A 25,562-nucleotide genomic window follows, 5' to 3' on the forward strand; every position below is an offset into this window, starting at 1 on the left:
TGGTGTTTGAACAGATCACATGCATCAACATCAATGCAAATATTTATAAAACAATAGGACAATATGTCCCAACAAATATTTAAGGTTACACATACCCATTGAGGTGTAGAATTGCATGGTTTATGCACATATGGTAGGGTGTAGAAAAAACCTCGGTTAACATCTTATAATGACCTTTTAGTCTACACTACATTCCCAGTGACTACAAGTGTATATCCCCTACCTGTATTATTACACTTGCCACCATACATTAGGTTGTGTCATGGGTTTGGCTAGTTCAATATATGCCTGACCTATATCTGACATACTAACTGTCCAGGATGCAGATGTCACTGCTACATATTTCTTGTTTGCATTTATATTTCTTTATCTACATATCTGGGATGTTTTCACATGACATTTTCACTTCGATTTGCACAGAACCCTGCATTTCTTGATACACACTCACATTTCTGGTGAATAATTACATGCTACACGTGTGCCAGGTTTACTTATTCATGCCAGCCAGTAACTGACTATTGTGGACTGTATATATGTTTCACAGCTACTAGCACTTCCATCACCCACTTTATATGGGACTGCATAACTGTTTGTATAATGCAAAGGTACAACATTTCAGGCTCTGTGAAACAGACACACTCTGGGTTTTAGACCTTTATTAATGACATTGCACACTTTTCCACAGGCTCACTCCTTTATTTGTTTTAACTCATTACAGCCGAGTGACGTCTCCAGGCGTTTCTGCAGTTACACCCTACTGTAACATTAGCAGCAGTACAAAGAACTGCCTGCTCACACCCTTGTTCTCCCCTCCCCTTCCCTGTTTATTACCTTAAGACAATCCCAGAGTTAATAAATATTACCTGTGGCAGGCACCATTTGTAAAACTACAATCCACTCTGCTACAGGCCCCATGAAGGTTCAGTGTCTCTCCAGTAAGTGTTTTACAACTGTAAATGCCTATTTATGTTGAATTGTATTAGACATTTTACAACTGTATATGTTTATGTTGAATTTCAAGCCTGTACTCCAATCTGCTTACTTACACTATCAGACTATTTACCCCACTCATAGGACCAAAAACTGGGACTGGGTTAGCCCGCCGCTCACCTCGCTACTGGCTCGCCAGCCCTCCCTGCCCCTTATCCCACCCGCCCCCACTGTGTCTACATTTATAGCCACTAGGCCACACCCCTACTTCCTCTCCAACCTACACAACTTCCTCTCCACCCCCCACCACTTTACTGTTTAACCACTACTATTCCTCTGAAGCACATTGACCCACCCATTGATGACATATAACATGTCTATAAATAATTATAAACTCCTTCCTCTTATCTTACCACTCTTAATTCTGCCATACTTTCTTACTAGCTATGAAAATCTCACATTTGTAGGTTTCTCTTATCCAAAATGCCAAACCAAGACCCCCCTACCTCACTGATCATGGAACTTGCCCACTACTACACTACCCCAAAAATTATAAATTCCAACCACTTGCTTCTAAAACCACTCCAATCAACACCAAAATCCAAATATGAACTAAAACTACCATTCAAAGTTATTAGACTACTAGCGTATCTAAGAAAAAACATAACCAAGGATGGGGACATCCATCCTAATCCAGGCCCAACCTTAACTCAAAATCCTACCAGCCCACCACTCTCCCACCGACTGGTCAACTCCCTCCTAATATGCCACTTAAACATTAGAAGCCTAAACAATAAGATACATAGCCTGCATGCTGTACTAGCCACATACCTCCCCAACATAATGTGTCTATCTGAAACATGGCTCGCCATCAACCAAAAACAATGAGATCCTGCCTCCTGGTTACAATATACTTAGGGCAGATAGAGTAAAGAAAAGAGGAGGTGGAATAGCCATCTTATATAATAGCACACTTAACATCATAACTAACCCTATACAACCACCCCAGGTCTCTAACGCTGAAATGCTAGCTCTAAAAATTCTACTAAATAATCATAAGGGCATTAACCTAATTGTCACCTATATTCCCCCTGGGAACAATGTAGAAACACTAGAGGTCATTCTACATTGGATAGCCAACAACTACCCTCAAGAAACCATTGTCCTGGGCGATGTTAATATTGACTGGAACCAATGCACAGCACAGTCCAACCCCATCCCTGTTAACCTACATGGATTCTCTCAGATAATATCATCTACCACACGTACAGGTAACAATAACCAAAAAGAGAGTATACTAGACTGGATACTCACCAACAGTCATCCCCAGGACTATATGTCTGGAACTCTCCCTAATGATCTTAGTGATCACCTGCTCACATACATCATGAAAGACAAAATTAATTGTAAAAGCTTACCTATTTATAGGTTATCAGATCCAAGAAAAACTTTGACCCAACTAAATTTCAACTTGAACTCAAATCATGTAACTGGACAAAACTAAAGTTCCTTCCCTTGAAGAGGCAGTGTCATCATTTAACAATTCATTCCTTACTATACTTGACTCGCATGCCCTAAACGCTCAATAAGAATTAAAACTCAACTAGCACCCTGGCTAACAACAGACACCAAAACCAAAATAACAACTAGAGACAAAGCATGGGATAAATGGCGCACTACCAAACTACCCCTAGATCGTATCAAATTCCAACAACTTAGAAATGAGACTAAAAAAGCCATCATACTAGATAAGAAAAATTACTTCTACAATCTGCAACATAAACATCAGAATAACCCTCAAAAGTACAGGGCAGGCATAAATAAACTTCTCCAACCAGGCAAATCCACTACTCCGACCCCAGGAACATTATCTGACAAGAGCCAAGAAGATATAGCCAATTCATTCAATACTTTCTTCACAGAAACCATCCAGTCATTAGCTAACCAACTTTCTCCTCCCCACACTTCTATAAACACTATACCCAACTCACCACTCTCTTAACTTCCAGCCAGTGTCCACATCCTTTATCAGATCCCTTTTGAAAAGCTGAAGCCAACCACCTTTCAGCCGATCTTTTGCCGGCTGAATACCTGCAAATTGCTGCAGATGTCGAGCCTACCCTATCTCAATCCTAATTAACAGAACCATAACCGAGGCCTCAATCCCTCAATTTGGAAAATATCCTATGTTATTCCACTCCAAAAGGAGGTTCATCCACAGAACTATCCAACTATAGACCTATAGCCATACTATCACCACTTGCCAAAATTATGGAAAAGTGCATGCACAACCAACTAATGCTGTATCTAACCCAAAATAAACTACTCGCAGACTCTCAACATGGATTCAGACCCCATCATAGTACAACCACTGCCCTCCTCTCTTTTACTGAAAACATTAATCTTAACCGGAATAATAAAAAATATCCTCCGCTCTCTTCCTGGACCTATCGAAAGCCTTCGATATGGTAAACCATCAGTTACTTCTATATACTTTAAAAACCCGGTATCTAGATACTCCAGCCCTTGACTGGTTTCAAGCTTACCTCACTGGGAGAAAACAAGCAGTAATGTGGCAAAACAAGCTCTCCTGCCTACTACCAAATACCATAGGAGTTCCTCAAGGTTCCATATTAGGACCTCTCCTCTTTTCAGTCTTCATAAACGACATCCAAACAGTCATCCTGAAGCCACCTGCATTCAATATGCAGATGACTCGACTATAATATGTTCCAATGCCTCTCTTGCAAATCTACTAACTACCACCCAACATAGCTTCACCAAAGTTGAAAACTGGCTTGCCAACCATCTCCTGATCTTAAATCCAAACAAAACCAAGTTACTTCTCTTCTACCCAACCAATAGATCTCCGACTGAAAACTTCACTATAAAATCCAATAATGGGACCATCATCTCCCCAGACACCTATACAAAGCTATTAGGAGTAAACATTGACAATAGACTCAGATTTGATATACATACCAACCAAGCCATTAAGTCAGTCAACAAGAAACTTGGGACCCTATATAGAATTAAAGCCTTCCTTACCCCGAATGCCAGGGCAGCCACAGCCCGTTCATACCTTCTCTCTACCCTACTATATGCCTCTCCTGTCCTCACTTACCTTAACAAATCTGATCTGGCCAAGCTCTCATCCTGTTATAATCACATTGCCAGGTTCGTTACAGGCCTACCCTACAGAACACACCACTGTACTAACCTGAAAAAGCTTGGATGGATAGAATTCCCACACCTTCTTCACCAGTCCCAACTCATAGAGGCCTTCAAAATCGTTAAACAACCTGAGAATACCCCAGCACTAAAAAATGTAATGACTCCCTACTCCAATCTAAGCTGCCTTCTCTCAGCAAACAGACTCCTTGTCCAAACAACTAAATCTCTCAACCTAGGTGGTGACGCCCTATTTGCCAACACCACTGGTAAAATATGGAACTCTCTCCCAAATAACATCACGCTTGCAACTTCTCTAAGTCAATTCAAAAATAGTCTAAAACTCCACTTCAAGTCACACTGGCTATGTCCTTGCTCAAACCCAGACTAGCTCTGTGCCATTAACTAAAACATAAACAACTAGCTAAGATGATAAGTACTTTGTATACTGTGATAAAGAAATATGAATCCTGTCTAACTCTATGTCATTATACTGCCTACCATCCTTGCTAATATGTTATTAATGTTACATTTGTAGTAATCTCAGAAATAGTAATGGCAGTCTTGTACTTGTATGTAAATAGCCTATGTTTTTGTTAAGTTCTTTCAGCTCATTTACTGTACCTAATTATCAATGTAACTCTGTTGGAGCTTTTCTCCCCGGACCTCCGCTGAAAAAGGACATGTCAGACCATCCCGGTTAACAAATGTAAAATAAATAAAATAAATAAAATAAATAATAATACTGCTCCTCTAGGCGTCAAATATTGCCTGTTCATATTTGCATTAATAATTCCAAAACCATGTTACATACAAGGTATCAGAAAATTTTATCTTGAAGCATACATGATAACAAACACAATTGTATTGATATATGACCTCTGTCAATGGGTATTTGTAAAAAATATAAGGTGATAACTTCAGTTTTTAAATGCTGAAGCCACGCCCACTAGGGGTTAAAGGTACACACTCAAAAGAGCTCTACTGGAGAGAATGAGTTAACAGTGTTTATGGCAGACATGTTCAAGACATATTATACCTTTATTAATAGGTTAGAACAATCTTTTTTCAGGCTCACTCACTTATGTTATATGACAGTGCCTGCAGGGATATTATTCCAGACATATCTTACCTTTCTTAATGGGTTACTACACTCTTTTTCTGCCTCTCTGATGTTTTTATCTGACAGTACATGCAGAGGACTTATTCAGGCAATTCTATGGCTGTTTTATTGGACTAAACTTTCTTTCATGCTCCCTCCCATATTTTATATAACAATACATGCAGAATAATCACTAACCTGCCTGGTGGTACAGCCTTAGCAGCCTATCAGCATGATTTGCAGCACAGTCACCTGCAGCTGTAATGTAAATGAAGGGATAATGAGACATACCTATCCATTATACATACTCCATTATCAATTCTTACATACTGTATTCCATGGCTACATACTCAGTTGTGGGGCATTCTGCATCCCAAGGGCCTCCTGTATCCACTGGTTCATATGGTCCTGCTTTCGTCTCTTCAGGTCTGCATGGTGGTGATGGACCTGCTCACCAGTCCGAGGAATGCCTGTGGCACTGGTGAGGTCACAAGCTAACGGCTTTCAAGCCTCTGCCTTGTACTCCGTCTCTTGGAACTGGCCCTGCAGGAGTCTTGTCTCGTGACAGTAGACAAGGAGCCAAACCATATATTTGGACTCCTTGATGCCCCAGTGTTGTGCTCAGAAGCATGAACCCTCTCCTGCACCTGCCATTCTGACTGCAAATGTGAGCTACAATCAGTTATGGCGAGTATTCCTGCCTATGAGGCTTAAATATGCTGCATTTCCCGCACTTTTTTGTGATTGCCCATTTTGTAATTTTCTCGGCTGACTGCAGATCTGCTTAGTAATGGTTAAACTACCATTCGTAAGTTTATGAATGTTAATAGTGATTGCTTTCTCTATGTTGTCATGGCTTAGTGATTCTGTACTTTGATTATAATGCAAAGGGTCCTGGGTTCAAACCTTGTCATTCTTTTATTTTAATACTGTCTAGACAGGCTAGGGGTGTGGCTGCATTTAAGCAACTTAGCTCTACGTTGCTCCCCGGTGCCCTGGTTGGTGCGGCATGCATGGCCGTGCAAACACATTGCGCTGGGTAAAGCGCTTTTAAACTTTGGGCAACTCTATTGCACTGGGTAAAGCACTATTACACTATGGGCAACTCTGTTTAGCTGGGTGAAGCGGTATTACACTATGGGCAACTATGTTTAGCTGGGTGAAGCGCTATTAAACTATGGGTAACTCTGCTTAGCTGGGTAAAGTGCTTTAAACTATGGGCACCTCTGTTTAGATGGGTAAAGCACTATTAAACTATGGGCACCTCTGTTTAGATGGGTAAAGCGCTATTAAACTATGGGCACCTGTGTTTAACTGTGTAAAACGTTGCTTAACAGCAGACTATTATATATCTGGGTCCTTTAAAAATAAATATTTTGTTCACTGATACATTGGCCATGTCACTGCTTTTAATAAAATTTTAATCATATATGTCTGGTATTATTTCAAATACTGATTTAAAACATAAATAAGAAGGGGAATGGTGGGACTCGAACTGTGAATGCCTTCTCTTTCTGCATATGCTCTACCATTACGCTATTTGGATTAATTTGCAGAAGTTGTTCTTATATGCTCTTCAATGTCACAATTGCTAATTGTGCTTAAGCAATGGACACACCCATGCAAACAAGCGCAAATACGGGCAGCTATATCGTGGATTTAAAAAAAATAAAATTAATATTTTACGTTTTATAACTGTGATGGGGGTTTACAGTGTCAGGGAGTGTGGTGTTGGGTGCAAGTACATTTGAGCGAACTCGCTCTTGTCTGTTGACATTATGCTTTTTAAAACCTTGCAGGGGCGTGGACTTTTAGACTGCTCGGCAGTTGGACACACCCCCTGCTTCCCTATTCAGTCCGTGTAAGAGTTACGGATGAGTCAGCGTGCCCTCATGAATATTCATGGCATGCTGAAATCATACCGTTCAACTGCAGCCTCCGAGTAAGACAGATTAAGTCTTACACGGAGGTTTCGTGAATCCGGGGGAGATATTTATGTGTGTTCAGTTCCAACTACCAGAAATAGTCCCAAAAAATATTTAATGAACTTTTCTCCATAAACAAGTTTTAAAATACTCACACTTTTTGTACAATATTTAAAGCTGTGAGAGCCACAAAAGTTGCAGAATTACTGTACCAGCAATTCATTGCCTCACACATTCATATCTGGATATAAAGATTATTAAAATGTATGTGGAATATGTACTGACTATGACATATTAACATTACAGAAGAGTCATGATATTTTTTTATTTTTTGTCTCTCCCACCACCCTCTGTTTTGCTAGCATTTCTATATTTTTTTACCTTTCATTACATTTAAACAATCATTCCTGCTGCATGATGACCACCAGCACAGGGAACTAGACTGGCCACAGTGGCCCTCCACAGTTGGCTGTGATGACACCACCACCACTGGCAGCAGCCACACCAGCATTTCTGGGACACAACCTTCCAGTATTGCCTCAACAAAACCTGCACTAGCTGCACCATCTGTGTCAGGTAGATCTGCCCTGGGGGGCTAGTGCAGTCATACCCATCTGGAGTACTCTCACTGGAGGTAGCATTTCTGTTACCTGACAAGAGTTGATATGGTTGGTGGTGGAGATAATAGAGAAGGGCCTCAGTATCTTCATTGCCCATTTAGAAATGGACCTGGAGCGAATTGCCAAACTGCCCCACCATCAAGCATTGCCCCAGGTGTCTGTGTGTGTGTGACAGGAGACAGTGGTGACAGTTCTGATGGTGAAGACTAGATTCCAACTATATTCACAGTGGATGGGGATGTGCCTTTAAAGTCCCATAACTAACCCATCAGTCATGGTGATTCCCACCCTCCTGTGTTCATCACCATCTCTGCCTGTCTTACTGTCTGTCTTGTATGTCCTGTATGTCGGTGAGTGCTACCTATCCTATTCTACAGATCCAGCCCTGTAATTCCCAAATTTCTTTTCCAACATTTTTCTCTCTCTTTAAAAAAGGGCAACTATCCAAAAAGAAAAAAAAAGCTCCATACATAGCTCCCCAGATGTACTATCACATAGTGGAATCCACTGTGTTTGAGTGTTCAGATGTCTGATTAACATGTTCAGAAATAAGAACGCTGAACACAAAAAAAATGTTGAAGTAAGCATTTCAGTAAAGTTGAAATGTCAAAAATGTCGACTTTACTGAAATGCTCACTTCCGCTCAACATTAAAAAACACTTTTTGCAGGGGGACAAGCCCCCACACTTATATATACAAACTCCACGATTGCACTACAGTGAGGGAAAGGGTACATTACCCGATCCCCACTATAGTGCGATCTGCACCACAATGTCGAACCTTACAACAGCGAATGCTCGCTGTTGTAAGGTTCGACATTCTGGCAATCGCATTTATGGTTCTGCTAAATAAGTTTCACACATATGTTGATCACACAAAGTGCGATTGACTATGTGATAGTAAGCTAGCTCCCCACTTCACATATGTGTGTGCATTACACACTTGATTAGGCCCAGTTGGTCAGGCAATATTAAGTTTTTTTTTTCACATTCTGTGTGCTGTGACTATCCATATTTCCAAACTTCTTTGTAGATATTGAATCTTAGCTTGTGAAGAAGTGGATTAATATGATTCTCCTCCACCACCATCTTGCACATTCTTCAATTACTCCTTTACTGTACTACCCTATGCCTGCTCCCCATTTTCATCATTGTCCTACCAACTTCATTTCATACCTTTAAATTGGTCAAAAACTAGATTTCTTATACATTTACATGGCTAGAGATTGCCCATAAACAGTAAATTGTATTTCTACTTCTATTTCTATTTCTACTTCTATTTCTATTTCTACCTTTATTTCTATTTCTATTCTTAGCATTTGTGTGATACTTGCAATTAAGCAGCAAAGCCTACTGCTAATTCTCATGCAGACTATAAAATGTCTAACAAGATACACCTTTAAATAAATCCACAAATTGCAGCTTTATTGCACACTTTGGCAGAAAAGCAATATATATATATATATATATATATATATATATATATATATATATATATATATATATATATATATATGGGTCTACCTGACAATGCTGACAACGCCGACGATGAGAACACCGACAGTTGTCAGGTACACCCATATATATATATATATATATATATATATATATATATATATATATAAAGTTATATCACTTTGCAATACATAATCTATTTCAAACACAGTTATTTTAGAGTGCTGGGAACTTTGTAAAGAAAACAGATTGAAAAGTATCCTGAAGGCAGAGGTCTCCTGCTGATGGTTTAATATGTGCCTGGCAGTAATAAATTGCTGCCAGCTGATACCAGTCAACTTCTGATACAAGTATGTTATTATTGAATCACTTTTAGTTGTGCTGAACTTGAAACCCCATTTATTTTGCAGCAAATATAGGAAAAATACAGGGAAGTTAGTTTTTGGCATCTTCCCTGTCCAAGTTCCAACAGCAGCCAGATCTTCCTTATATCATTTAAGAAGAATGGCTTCCATAAATTAATTATTCATCCAACATATTCCAGACATGATCAAGAACAAAGCTGATTTCTGTGATCTGCAAAAAAAATGTTTTCCATATGAAAAATTATTTAGTACTGGATATGTACACATTCATTTGTTATTACAGCTTAGCAAATGCAAGTATGGACATATACAAATTTAAAATCCGGCAGTATGATGTAACTAGTGTACCTTTTATTAATAGAAGTTTCCTTGCTGCTACATGGTACACAGAACTTCCAAGTAGGCTGATTAGCTGAAGATGGCCTCCAGTGAGCTAAAGGACATTTTTCGGTAGCCACTGCTATTGTTCTTATTACTTAGCAATCACATACAATTAGTCACAATCAGCTGTTTGTCTAGTGTTAAAATTACATACATTAGTGATGCTGTGCATGTGAGATGATGACACAGTGGCTAGAGAGCAACAATATATTTAAAAAAGCCACTCACAATTTTGTGACACCCTGTTACTGTATTGTGAAATTTGGTATTTTCTGGAAAATAAGAGACAGTTGAAAGGTGTGAGTGAACCCATGTCAGGCTCAAGGTTCAAACCTATGGCTGATATAGCTAACAATAAAGATGTGCCTGAACACTTATGCACACTTAACTAGGGCAGATCAGAAGAATACAATAAATTCACAAAATAACATGAAAACTCAAAGAGTAGACATTATTCCAGAACCTTCAGAGAAAGAGGGAGAAGGCAAAGGAGGGGTAGAAGAATGCCCCACAGTTTTTTTTGTGTGTGTGTGGGGGGTATTGCATGTCTGCATGCATCTGCACAAGTGTGCATGTTGATATCAGTGTATTTGTGGTGGTGAGGGGCAACAGTTAGCAGGAAGCAGTAGAATGTTATTTTGCAAGGTAGAAGAAAACATTAAGCTTATGGAAATACCTTGTTGTAAAGACACAATGCAAATTACCTATTGGAATGAATTTGGATTATAAGAAAAAGCAGAACATCAGGTGAAAACCAACTAGCAATTAAGCTGAATGCTCCCACTTTAGTAAATATCTTGCTGTAAGCCAGGCATCCACAAATAAATGCATTTGTAAAGTTGTATTGGAACTTAAAACATGTCAAGAGTATCACACTATTTGTGATCTCCATCTGCAGTACCTGAACTTACTTTTCTAGTTTAAACACTTTATGATTAAGCAGAAAGAGATCAGGAGGGAGGGAGAGAGTGAGAGATGGGTAAAGTGAGAGGAGGCCAGCAAACTTCTTGTATAAAGCAGTCACAGAAACTAATCAACAGCTGCAGAGTGAGACGTAAAAGAGAAAGAAGACAGAGAAAGTGATGCATTTACTTATTTACTGATTATATATTGCTTCACTTTGGCTTCTTGATATAAATTTATGTAAACATGTATTCCCTTACAAAAATATCAAATAAGAAGAAGGCAAACATCAGTGGTTCATACAGAGGGAGAGAAAATGTGATTGCATCATACCTGTAAAATTCCTGGCTGAAGAATTCTGGACAAAGCCAACAATAATATGGTGTGCGGGAGAAAGGCCTAAAGTCAAAGGCATTTTTTACATTTTTTAAATATTGTTTTAATCCACTTGAAAATATACAGCAACAGGTTTTGTATTAATATTAACTTGTAGATCAATAATATGCATGAAACTGTAATATACGACATTGTTGACTGTGATTTACTAGAAAATCAAGTATTTTATGAGGAAAAGGGTAAAGGTAAAGGGAAAGATCAGGGACATGAGAGAAATGGGACAAAACTATGAGGAAATTCAGGAATATTCTGCAAAATCAGGGGCAGGAGAAATATAATTAAAAATAAATAATTTTCAGTGCCACTCCTCCATTTGTGGCACTGTCTACCTTATTCATTGAGCCTCTGACAGCTTATTGTGTCTGCTGTCTCTCAAATTCTGATTTTTCACATTTTTTATCTAACTCTTACGTGATTTCTATGATTACAGTGGAAACGTTCTTCATGGTCATGGCTATAGAAATGTCATCCCATTCAACTTTCAGACCACAGGAATGGGCTGATGATATGAAACAGGAGAGCATGACAAAGTGTAAACAACAGCATGACAAAGTGTAAACAACAGTCATGATTTAAAAGGGCCATTAAGTACTACATGGCACTCTGTTATTTTTACATGAAATTCAGAATTTTCTGGTAAATTCAGGATAGTTGAGAGATATGCCTTTCACTTGACTGAAAAAATGGCCATCTTACAGAACAAGTGGATCAGGGCAATAATATCTAGATTATTTTATTACCTTCATCACTCTCTCCCCAGACCCACTCTCTGTTATTACCTGATATCCCATGCTGTTAAAACATGTGCCAAGAAAAGAGGTTTTCCACCTCATAGTCATTCCATGGTAGTGCAGCGGTAGCGTTGCTGCCTCACAGCAAGAAGTGCTCCCATTCAATTCTCAGCTGGAGCGCGGTGAGTGCCTTCTGTGTGGAGTCTGCATGTCCTCCCCACGGTTGGATGGGAGTTCAAAAGACATGCTTAAATTGGAGTGCCTTTGTTGAAGGTTGAACATCGAGCTGGCACCTCGGGGTTTTTGAAAATCTACTGCCAATCATTAGCGGACCGGAGTTCCACTGTGGTGACCCCTAACCGGGAAAAGCCAAAAGACAAACAACAACAAAAAAAAAATATTCAAGAGGCCCCAATAAACTAGTGTGAATCCAGTTATCACTGCAGGCTTTTTTTAGTTCCCAATAATACACAGAACCTTAGGCAAGTACTTATTCTATTTGGGTTAAGCCAGTTCATTCTAAAGGAGATATGCAAATGGTTTGAGTACATACAAGCTGTCCAGAAGGAGACTAGATGTGGTGTTTTTGACTTTCATGAACACTTACTTTTACATAAAGATTCATGAGAGGTCAAAGAGGTTTCTACTGTTCTGAAGCAGGAAAGAGCCATCATTGGTTCTTGCTGCTTTTATTTAATCAGAGGTCCAGAGGGCTCAATAAATGCATATTCATGGCTGCAGTGAACCTTAGGTTGAAAGGAGCCAAGTTGTTTCTATACATAGATGACTGACTCTTAGCAGTCCCCAAAAGTAACAGCCTAATTTGTGTGAGTAAGCCTCTTTTCAGTCTCTTCTAGTTCTTGGAAATCATTGTGAACACCAAGCAAAACAGGTTGTGCCCTCACAGTTGCTCATATTCATCAGTTGCAATTTAATCTTTCTATCCTGCATGGCAGTTCAGCCCTCAGAGAGGATCTCCCTTACAGAACATGGCACTTTTTCTTCTACAGTAACTCTGAGTTCCTTCCTCTCGATATCTTAAAAGTTTGAGGTTAATGATAGTAACAAATGACATTGTTTCCAGTGCTAGATTTTACATGAGCATTATTTAATGGATATTAACAGTATAATGGTTTCAATTGACAGATAACATGACTCAGCAGATTCAGATTACCAAATATTACAAGTAGCATTTAGCAAAGTGGGCCCTCATTATCAGTTTAGATAGTTATGCTCTTGTTCACACCTCGGCATTTTGCTGGTGCCCCAGAAGCATCTGCTCAAGGATGGGTGGGGAGTACATTCTCAAGAGCAGAAGGTTCAAGGTGTACAGCCAAGGAAAGAAGCAAGTCTACACATTAACTTTTCTAACCTTCCAGCCTTTCCAGGAATTCTTGCCTTGAGGGGCAATTACAATCCTCAATAGAGACATGGTGTCATGTGGCACAAATAACAAGAGAGGAAGAACTGTACCCTCACCCATTTTGTCAAAAATTGATTAGGGCTTGATAAGTGGTTATGTCCATAAATCACTTTCTAAACGCTAGTGACATTGCCAGGTGTGCTGATTCTAGTCAGAGTAAGACATTGCTTACTTCTACCATATGAGTGGTCCCTCAGCCCGTCAATAGTGAAGAAAATCATCTGTGACCTATTCCCCCACCACTCTTGATCAGTGCCAAAGGCAGTGGTTTCAATTATTTTTGTCTGTCCTCAGGGGGGACTGTTTCAGGAACTTTGTCATGTAGAAATCATCATATGGTATGTCTGTTCTCTTTAGCCAAATTTTCTCATATAATGAGTATGACTTTGGTAAGGGAGCATCACTGAAAGTAGGGATAGAAATACACAATTTCCCCTAAGAGTACACTGGAACAGGCTCCAGACATGGGACTGGACTATATGCTTCACTCCAGGTCTCCAAATGAGCCTTCACACTAACCAATGCAAAACAGTGTGTTCCAGTTCTAGGTGTTAGACACACTCACTCTTAAATATTTGATCACACATACACACACTCTTAGCAGAGATCTTGAGAAAGTCTGGCACAGGTTTACCTGCTATGTCCTCTTTCCCAAATTACAAGGTAATGGCTGCCACCAATCAAATATCGCAATACTCTTCAAAAGGGGTGTTCAGTTATATTGGGTAAAATAAATATTGATATAAATGGTAGCATGTAATCCATGCAGTAAGGCTTTTGGGAGTGGCTCTGGTGTTATCACAATAAGCATAAGCACTCTTCTGTTTCTAAACGTCCTTTCCAAATAACCAGCCACAATACAAGGTAGTTAAATATTTAATAATAAAATGACTTAAAACATGTATGCACTGAATAACTGGTTAAAATAAACCACATAGTTTCACATACATGAGGTATGGAAATAACACTGTAGGACAGATTTCATACTGATTGTAGAAAAAACTCTAACTACAGTTCCCTAACTATCTAAAGATTAACTGTCCCTGTTTAATCTAATTAACTAAGCAAGGCAAGATGATACTTTTACTTCTGCCAGGGAAGATAAGAATGTATACCTACTCTTCAGGCTGTTGTCTGGTCCTCAGTGACTGGAATAACAACTCCTATTATTATTGCTAAACAGCTCTGGAAAACAAACTTAGTGATAACTACTGAAATTAAACTGTGTATGTTTATCTTGTGGCTGTTGGGAGTGCACACCTCATTGGCAACTACCCACAGGCAACTAAAGCTCAATTAAAATCCCACACCTCTTGCACCAAATAATTTGATGACCTCACTTAAACCCAGGGCAGTAACTAAGGAGCCTCAATCCTCACCACTGTCTCCGGTAAGGGAGTGTCACTGAAAGCAGGGATAGAAATACACAATTCCCCCTAAGACTATACCGGGGACAAGCTCCAAACCTGAGACTGGACTGTATGCTTCACTCCAGGTCCCCAAGGCAAAATGATACTCTTACTTCTGCCAGGCAAGCTAAGAATTTATGTCCACTCTTCAGGCTGTTGTCTGGACCTAAGCAACTGGGGTAACAACTCTACTATTATTGCTGAACACCTCTGGAAAACAAACTTAGTGATAACTACTGAAATGAAACTGTGTTTGTTTATCTTGTGGCTGTTGGGAGTGCACACCTCATTGGCAACTACCCACAGGCAACTAAAGCTCAATTAAAATCCCACACCTCTTGCACCAAATAATTTGATGACCCCACTTAAACCCAGGGCAGTAACTAAGGAGCCTCAATCCTCACCACTGTCTCCGGTAAGGGAGTGTCACTGAAAGCAGGGATAGAAATACACAATTCCCCCTAAGACTACACTGGGGACAAGCTCCAAACCTGGGACTGGACTGTATGCTTCACTCCAGGTCCCCAAGGCAAAATGATACTCTTACTTCTGCCAGGCAAGCTAAGAATTTATGTCCACTCTTCAGGCTGTTGTCTGGACCTCGGCAACTGGAGTAACAACTCTACTATTATTGCTGAACACCTCTGGAAAACAAACTGAGTGATAACTACTGATCTGGAAAACAAAAATTGACAACTGAACAACTACAACAACTGAACTATAACTGGCTCAGAACCTGCTTTTATAGCAGATTTTTTTAAAAAATTCACAGAAAAATGTTATGAGAATTCTACTACTCTCTTATGTCAAACTTTAGAAAGTAAACAAAACAGCTGCTTCTATTCCTTTCAGCTCTGGCACACAATGACATCATATCTAGGTCAGCTGACTGGCATAACCTAGATTCAGAGTTCTTTTTTTTAAAAAAAAACTTGCTCCTTTGGTCAGCCAGAATACTGTTTGATTTAAAAATCTTACATTAATCAAAGTAATAATCAAGAAACATAAACTTATTTAAAAAATAGAGCTAGTTATGCTGGCATATATAACACACAGTAATTTACAATTATTTACACATATTTACAAAACTTCAGCCATGTTAGCACAGATAACAATATCTAATACTCTCACACTGATTCACTCAAAAACAGAAATATGTGCTGAATAGCATTGAATTTCTCATAGCCCCAGTTTGACCTCAACAAATTGAATCAATTGGGTTTGGGCCTCACAATCTGGAGAAACAACCTACATCTGAAGTTCTTCAGAACCCTCATGTCCTACCTATGTAGCAGGGTTTATATGAACATTTACTCCTTTCATCTAACTATGTGGTCAGTCCACTTCCAGTAATTGTCAGATAACATAGCCATGCATTGTGTTCCAAATCATAACTTCTGAGCAAATATAGATTTCAAGGGGGTCTATATCATGTTGTCAAACTCTTAAAAGTCAAATGTCATATGATTAACACCATATGATCAAACTTTTAAAAGTTTGAACGTTTCAACGGAAATCTCCATACAGTTGTGGAATATGAAGATTTCCCTTTTCTGCACTATAGTGCGATCTCGGAGTTGGTTTATTCAAAGTGTGGGGTGTAGGTGGTGCAGGGGGCTTGGCCCCCTGCTTAAACCATTCAGGTAGGTTTTTTCTTTGGTTTATTTTTTTATTACATTTTCAAATTTTTAAAAGTTTGATCATATGGTGTCGAACATATGATGTTCGAATTGTTAAAGGTTTGATTATGTAATATAGAGACTTTCAAGGATATGTTGCTGTTCACAAGCCATGTCTAATGGTTTGAATCCCTTCACTGCCCACTACCTGCTATTTTAGACTGCTTGTCAAAACACATATATCCACATATTTACAACCGTTCTTATCTTTCTCCATTCCTCTTTTAGTTTCCATGCCATTTCTCAACCTGACTTTTCACCTTGGCCCTGCTAGAAGTCTTTTTTTCCAACGATTTCTGTCCCTAATTTACTTGTTTCTAATAACTGTATCTTACATTTTAATCTCTTTTTTCTTCTCCCATCTTTCACATTCAGTAATATGTTATCATGTAGCTGTATCCTCCATCATTCCTCTTCTGCTTCCTTGATCACTTTCTCCTCTATCATTCTTATTATGTTTGACTGCTGCATGAACTGCTCCTTCACTGATCCTATCCTGAAAACTAAATCCAATGTCCTGTCTCTTTCTCTCTCTTATTTATTCTTGAGATCCATGCTAGGTTCTTTTCTGGACACCATTTTAACTGCTCTCACTTCTACTGTTGAGTTTTAGTCTTTGTCTCCTTTGTCTTCAGTCTTATTGACACTGATCTGGTGTGATCTGACAATGCCTAGACTTCTATTCCTATCTCTATAATCTTATTTTTTAAAGTTGTCTTTTATCAAGAATTAATCTGTTCTTGGGAAGGTGAAGCTTCTCTTCTCTTCTCTTCTCTTCTCTTCTCTTCTCTTCTCTTCTCTTCTCTTCTCTCCTTGCCTCTCCTCTCCTCTCCTCTTCTCTTCTTTTCTCTTCTCGCCTCTCCTCTCCTCTTCTCTTCTCTTCTCTTCTCGCCTCTCCTCCTCTTCTCTTCTCTTCTCTTCTCTTTTTTTCTCTCCATACATATAATCACCCTTCTTTTCCATTTCAGTTTTCAACAATTTTGGTTTAACTTAGTCCATTCAATCTGACCACCTTTTCTATTCAGACCTGTACTGAGCAATTAGTCTAATACAATGACTTAATTCCCTTCTTGTTCATTTTTCTCCCTCTTATTTATGAAGATTCCTAAAAATATCTTTAATCTTCTCAGCTTGTGGCATATATGTTTCTTATTTTCCTTTTCTTTATCTACTCACCCTCCCCAGTATTGAAAAATTCCTTTCCCTACTGACTTGTAGTTTATTAGTGACTACTTCCATACCTTTTCTGAGCGGTATATCCACACCTGTCTTTCTTCCCTTAAATATCTGCCTCCACCTAAGCAGGATTCTTTGAATGTTTTGTTTTGTCTTTAACTTCATCTCCTGTAATACAATCACATCTCTTTTCTAATTTTGTTAACTGTTGACAATACTCTGTCTTTTAACTGGATTTGAGATCTCCCCATATTACAAGTTATGAGTGCCCAATCCCCCCTTTCCTTCTTCTTCTCCCATCTCCCCTTGGGATTGATTGATTTCCCTTCCATCCTTTGCATTGCTACACTGTCTTTGTGTTTACAGAGCCTCTTCTTGCTCTTTTATGCCTTACCCCCTGTAAAAGCCTTCTGCTTCATGAACTGTAATCTTTCTGTCACTCTTTTCATTCCAAGGATTATACTACCTGACACCCTCTCTGGCCCCTGGGGCTCTCAGTCTGATTTGAAACATAAGACCAACAATCTCCTTCCCTGACTGTGTCCAATTCCCTTACTCCTTTCCCAGCTCTTAGATTGACTTTTCCCTTACAGTGCTTTCCCTTACTTCTTCATCCAATGGAAGTCTTGGTGTTCATACATCTAGCATACATAGCTTGGACCTGTTCAGTAGATCACTAGATTGATATGCAGTGCTGCAACTTCTTTTGAGACTTTGTCCTACCAATCACATACTCACACCACCGCCATACACCTCAGTTCATCACAGGCACACACACACACACACACACACACACACACACACACACACACACACACACACACGCACACACACACACACACACACACACACACACACACACACACACACACACACACACACACACACACACACACACACACACATACTTTCAGTGATACTGGCCATTCACAAAGCCATTTAAATCAATGACCTCCGCCACTCTAACCCATATATGCAACTTCACTCTTTCTTTTAATTGTTCTTAGCACTCCCACATTTCCCTGTGAAATATATTCACACATGTGCTCCTTCCCCACCTGTCCAAATGTGTCTTTCCCCTTGTGCATTGTTCCTTGGGTTGTGTATGCCTGATTCACAATGTTGCCAGTGTATACCTGGCTGAACACAATATGAGGTTTGATTAGCATGCATCGATTTTACTGTAGTGTATCTAATTAACTTTGCTTAGCTATGTGCAAGCTCTGTCTCTCAGCCAGTGACACAGCATACTGTGCCCATCTCTGTCTGACAAAGTCATCCCCCTCAGCTGCTTCCTCCAGTGACTCCTCATCTGATTCAGCCACCACTGCATGTTGTGTGCTGGAAACTGCTTCTCCTGCAACTGCCTATCAGCTGTAACTGCCTCATAAGTATGATTTTGTGTAACATCGCATTGCACATTTCTGTATACATGGCAAGATCATACTGCATGCCACTGCCTGTTGAATCCAGACAGTGACAGTGTATCTTCAGTAGCCCCAACACATGCTCAGTAATACTCCTGTCTTGGTCTGCTTTGTTCTGTGGATTTCTAATGGTTGCCATCAACCAGGGGTCCAGGGAATATCTTGGCATTGCCATTAAGATGGCCCTGTTGGAAGTCACTCCTCTCAAAATGTTAGTACAGATCACAGGTGTGTCACATGTGGGACCTGTGATAACTGCCTGGGTATGATGTAGACACAGTGCAGATGATATCTTGTACATTACAGACCATTTGGCAGTTGATGGAATAATACAATTTATGGTTCACCACTCTCCTTGCCAGTTGGCCAGATGGAGCCTTTATTTTAAATGGGGTATAGTCTATGTTCCCCAGTGCCTCAGGGAAATGGGTTGTATTACAGAATTCCCACAAGATGTTCCCTCTAATTTCTGTTGTACATTGGAGCCATATATATTATTTCACATGCTAAAGCATGACATTATGAAACTGATGGAATATTTTCAAAGCGGATACTTAAGATTCCAGTACTGTCCCCTCAGTTTTTCATTAAAAGTCCATATAGCTAGTGTAGGTAAGGTCAAACATACCTAGAATAGGTACTCCATGATTCTTAAGGTGCTGCTGATGAGCCAAACATGTACACAATGTCTTACATTATCTCCATATCTGCATAGTACTGGTCCAATAGTGTCAGTGTTAAGAAGTTGATGGTTGAAGGACACTGTACCTCTGTGAGTGATGCCAGCTATAGTTAGAGTGGCAATAAGTGCTTATTGCAAATACAAATTTGCTAATATGGTGGTAACCACTAAAATTCTTTTTGCAATTCAAATAGCACGGACATGAAAATTTGGTGGTTTTCGTTCGCACAAGCTGAACAGCTCTGTGGTGCAGCATTTATACATTTATGAATTACCCTGGCATCCTGTTTACTTCATTTGTATACACCAAGCCACTCATTTTAATAATGATGATCATTTTAATTTCATCATACAGCTATTAGCATATTCCACTTGGATCACTGCTGCTTGACATTCACTATGCATGGCCACTTACCTTGCAAATCTATTTAGCGCAACGTGGCAAAGTTTTCTGAATTCCAGCCTCTGTCTTCCTTCTCCTGTGAAAATGCCAGTGAGAACAATTTGATTTTGGTATTTATCCCTTCTTTCACTACATACCCTTCAATGCAGTCTTATAGTAATTTGATTCATTTTATGGAGTTTTCTTACTCTCATAGCTTTACCTGACAATCTTCACATCTTAATGTTTTCTGTCAGTTGCCTTGCTTTCCTCTCCTCCCTAGCAGATAACTTATTTGCTTCATAATATGCATTTCTCTCCTTCTGTTTCCATTTCCATTTTCTGGAGGCCCTCTCATAACTGCAAAAGCTAACATTTTCCCTCTATGGGCTATACTCAGTTCCTTGTATTCCTTTCTCCCTGTGTCCTGTGTCCTTATTCTGTACTATCAGTTTGATATTCTTCCACACTTTGACGTTCTCCAGTGTCCTTTTCTAGCTACAGAGCTCCTGGATCATTCTCCAGCCTTCATACTGCTGTCCAGGAGTCTTTATTTCCTGGCCTGCATGCTTCATTTCTAGCATGAAGCAGACTGTGGTGCAAATACTGTTGACTAATGGATAATTTACTACTGCTTATTTAATGGTTTCCCTTTGCATAGCACTGGGTCCAACATATTTTCCCTTCTAGTTTATTTATTTACCATCTTCAGGAATTCTGTTTCCTCCATTAATTTCACCAGCTATTACTCTTTGGCTACTCTTAATACTAGAATTTTCTAACTTTGGAATATTAAAAGCTCCCCACTGGAACCACTCTACTGCAACCTTTCCAAACTTTGATTCTGCATGTTCACTTATTGGTTAGCTTTTCTTCTGTACTTGACCCAGGTTAGATGGTACAGTTGTGTAGCAGTTAACATTTCTTCCTCAGATCTCTTCTTCTTCAGGTTCATTATGTGTGTGTGTGTGTGTGTGTGTCCTATTCATCATGTGTATGCTTGTGTGTGTGTGTGTGTGTGTGTGTGTGTGTGTGTGTGTGTGTGTGTGTGTGTGTGTGTGTGTGTGTGTGTGTGTGTGTGTGTGTGTGTGTGTGTTCTTTATTGGACTGGTATTGTAACAGTGGCAGTGACGAAACAGATAGCACAAGTGCCTTTGGTGCAGAAGGTTGTACATTGTTTGGGGGGGGGGTGGTATAATGGTTAGGGTCTTAATCTCACAAATACAAAGTACAGGGCTTGATTTTCACCTTTGGTTATTGGTTAGGCTTCTAATAGTCTGCAGACAGTCTGGTATATACCTATGAACCATATACCAACACTAATGCCACACTAGCTTAGAGAAAAGGGAACAGACAGAAAGCAAAACAACCATAAATAAGCATGATATTCCTTCTTTGTGGAGTTTATGTATTCTTCCTGCATACATGTGGGTTTTCTTATGGTAGTTCATTTCTTTCCTCATTCCAGGGACACAACAGTAGGTGAATTGATGAACATATAAATTTCCAGCAGGTTTGTTTGCACTGTGTGTGTGTGTGTGTGTGTGTGTGTGTGTGTGTGTGTGTGTGTGTGTGTGTGTGTGTGTGTGTGTGTGTGTGTGTGTGTGTGTGTGTGTGTGTGTGTGTGTGTGTGTGTGTGTATCCTGCAATGGACTGGCATCCAGTCCAGGGCTTGTTCTCTGCCTTATATCTGCTGTTTGCTGGGATAAGATCTGGCTCCTCTGTCATCCACAAATAGGATAATAAGAGTATCAGAAAATTAATTAATAATTTGATCATATCCAGTTTGGTATTCATTTCTCAGTAAAATTTCCATCTGACAAACTTACATACAACAGCATTGTGGTAAAACCATTAAACGTGTCTTAACTGTAGGAAAGTGTCTGGAAACAGTGTGTATCATTAGTATGATCTTTTTAATTTTCATCTCTTTACACTTTCACTTGACTAGAGAAAAAGTCATAGTTGCAAGCCAGTAATTAATTATTTGGCAATGAATGATTGTAATTTTGATTGCTCTAGTTTTCTTAAAGTCTGTTCAGAAGTAAGTGAAACAACAAATACACCTATGGCACCTATAAAGAGGAAGGCATATATATCACTGCAGTATATTATATCACATTTTCTACAAGTTTTTATTTTAAGATAATTGATAGTCAAACAAATCCCTTGCTGTCTACTTATTTTTTAGCTGTAGGAAATTTAGAAGCATTTTGCTACAGGTACAAACGTACCTGCAGGCAATGATGACAAATATTCCTCTAGTGACTGCTTCTCTAGTCTCTGTCAGTGTGTGCATTGATTACTAGCATTCCTATGGTGGACAGCTCAGTACTTCTGTTCAACAAGGGCAGAAAAACAGGTATAAGACAGCTATATATAACACTTATTCAGTAGCAGATCCATGAGAATTGTTTCCCTAGAAAAAGCGCAGATATGATATTTCTGCAACTGCTGACGTCTTTGTTAGAGGTAACAGTCCCAGTACAATGATTTGGACAACAACTTAGTTTTATGACACTGAACATAATTATTTCTATGATGCAACATTTCTCCAGTTCTACTTTGCAAATAATGTGTTACACAGTGATTATAAACCATTCCGAATGGATTATTTATGTCTCTTTTTTCAGGATTTAAATGATCTTCTAACAAGAAGAACTGAGCTGGTATAGTGAGAGCTTCATCATAGTCAGCTAAAGAACTATGACAAACCGAAGTCAGGTATTTCATGTTCAAATTTCCTTCTGAATAGTACTTAACATACACTTAGGGCCGGATTCACGAAACCTCCGTGTAAGACTTAATATGTCTTACTCGGAGGCTGCAGTTGAATGGCATGACGTCAGCATGCCATGCATATTCATGAGGGCATGTTGAATCATACCCTAGGCTAACACGGTCCATGTAGGAAAGTAGGGGGCGTGTCCGAATGCCGAGTACTGCAAAGGGACACGTCCCCAGAAGAGTCAGAGGCCTGAAAGTAAACACCCACGAGCGAGTCCTTAGAAATGTCAAGGAACACAACAGCACATATCCCCACAGACTAAACCCTACTGAAAATGTGTAAAATATAAAAATAGCAGTTTCATTTTTTTTTTATAATTTCAAAAATGTTTGCCTGCATTTGCGCTCGTTTGCGCAGGTATGCCCTTCGCTCAGCCACAGTTAGCAGCAGACATTGAAAAGCATATAAGATCTACATATGCAAATGAAGCCAAGTAGCAATAGCGTAGCGGTAGAGACATTGGCTAAAGAGGAGGTAGTCACGGTTCGAGCCCCCACAACATCATTCACCATTTTTATTTAAATAAGTATGAAACAATCCCCTGACATGTATATATATATATATATATATATATATATATATATATATATATATAAAACTATAATTTAAATAAAATGTAATGAAATGGGCCATGTATTTGTGAAGAAATCCGACAGAATAATTTATAAAAAAAAGGATTATAATTGCCCATAGCTGAGCAATGCTTTAGCAAGCTGAATATGAGTGCCCGTAGGTGAGCAACACTTTAACAAGCTGCATATGAGTGCCTGGAGGTGAGCAGCGCTTTAACAAGCTTAATATGAGTGCCTGTAGCTCAGCAGCACTTCACCCAGCGTAATATGAGTGCTCATAGCTAAATAACGCATTACCCAGCATAAGCTGTTTGCGTACCAGCGGGCAACAATGGGCAAGCTGTATCAAAGCTGCCTTTACACAGACACACCTCCTAGCCTGTCTAGACAGTAGTAAAATAAAAAAAGCAATACCAAAGGTCGAACCCGGGATACTGTGCACCATAGTCAAAGTACTGAACCACTAAGCCATGACAGTTCTACTGAGAAATACAGTATTAGCATATATATAGGAATGAATGAAAATAGAACCATGACAAAGCAGGTTTGCTTTAAGCTGATAAATATCCAAAATGGCCAATCACAGATAAGTGTAGGAAAACCGGCATATATAAGCCCCATAGGCAGGAATACACACCATAACTGATTGTGGTACCCATTTGCAGTCAGGATGGCAGGTGCAGGAGAGGGAAATCACTTTAGAGCACAAAGGTGGGGTGTTGAGGAGTCAAAATATATGGTTTGGCTCCTAATCCATGATCATGAAGCACAACTCATGCAGGGCCAGGTTCAATGGGGAGCATACAAGGCAGAGGCATGGAACCGGTTGGCACATGATCTCACCAGTGCCACAGGCATTCCGAGGACTGGTGAACAGGTCCGTCATCACCATGCGGACCTGAAGCGATGTAAGGAGGACCAACTGAACCATTGGATCCAGGAGGCCCGCCAAATGCCCAATGCCCCACTACTGAGTAAGTATCCATGTAATTACATATGTAAGAAATGCTATCCTAGCCTATAGTATGGAGAGGTATGTTCCAATATTCCTTCATTTATATTACAGCTGCTGGTGTTCGTTCCATGAATCGGCGAGCCTATGCTGATAGGCTGCTGAGGTTGCACCACCAGGCAGGTTAGTAATTATTTAGCTGGTTATTGTTATAGACTATAAGTGAGACAGATTGGAAAAGAGTTCAGTGTTGTAACCCAGTAATAAAGGTGAAATAAGCCTAGAATAAAGATTCTGCTAGTATTGTAAGATTAGATAAGTGATGCATCCTGGAAAAGAGTGTATTGCAATCCAGTAATAAAGATTAAACAAGTCTCAAATAGAGTTTCCACCTGTATTGTAATATCAGATAACAGCTTCAGCCTGAAAATGAGTGGTAATCAATCAACAAAGGATAGACAAGTGTCGAATACATCCTTGTTGTAACCCAGTAATAAATGTTAATAAAGCCTAGAATTAAGTACCATTCTGAAATGTAAATATAAAATAAGTGAGAGAGTGTGAGAAAGACAGTTTGAAGCTACCAAGAAAGCTGTAATAAGTCTGGAATAAAGGTATACTGCAGTCACTACATAATGAAATGAATGAGACAGCCACAACCAAAGAGTGTAATGTCTTAAATAAAGTACAGAACCTGGACTGTATCCATCCCACAACGTGGATATGTAGCTGTACCCTTGCATTATGGCAATAGTATGGTTGTATGAAATGCTGAACATCCACAGTTGTCTAGACCCATATAAATCAAATGTAGCAGGATGCTGTACCTGAACACAGCCAGATATGAACATATATGAATGAAAATGGAATGTATATTAATGTAGCAGTAACATCCCCATCACCAACATTCCTAAGGTTACATACAGGAAACTGTACTAATACATGTAGGGGATATATATCTGCATCTACTAGGAATGTACAGTATATGTATAGGTAGTGTAAGTTGTTAATGTAATATTTTTCCACCCTTCCCTATTTTCACAAATTATGCCATTCCACACCAAACTGGGTATGTGTATTCACAATTAATTCCC

This window comes from Protopterus annectens, chromosome 2.part0, assembly GCF_019279795.1.
Source record: "Protopterus annectens isolate FY-2018-M chromosome 2.part0, PAN1.0, whole genome shotgun sequence".
NCBI classification, from domain to species: Eukaryota; Metazoa; Chordata; order Ceratodontiformes; family Protopteridae; genus Protopterus; species Protopterus annectens.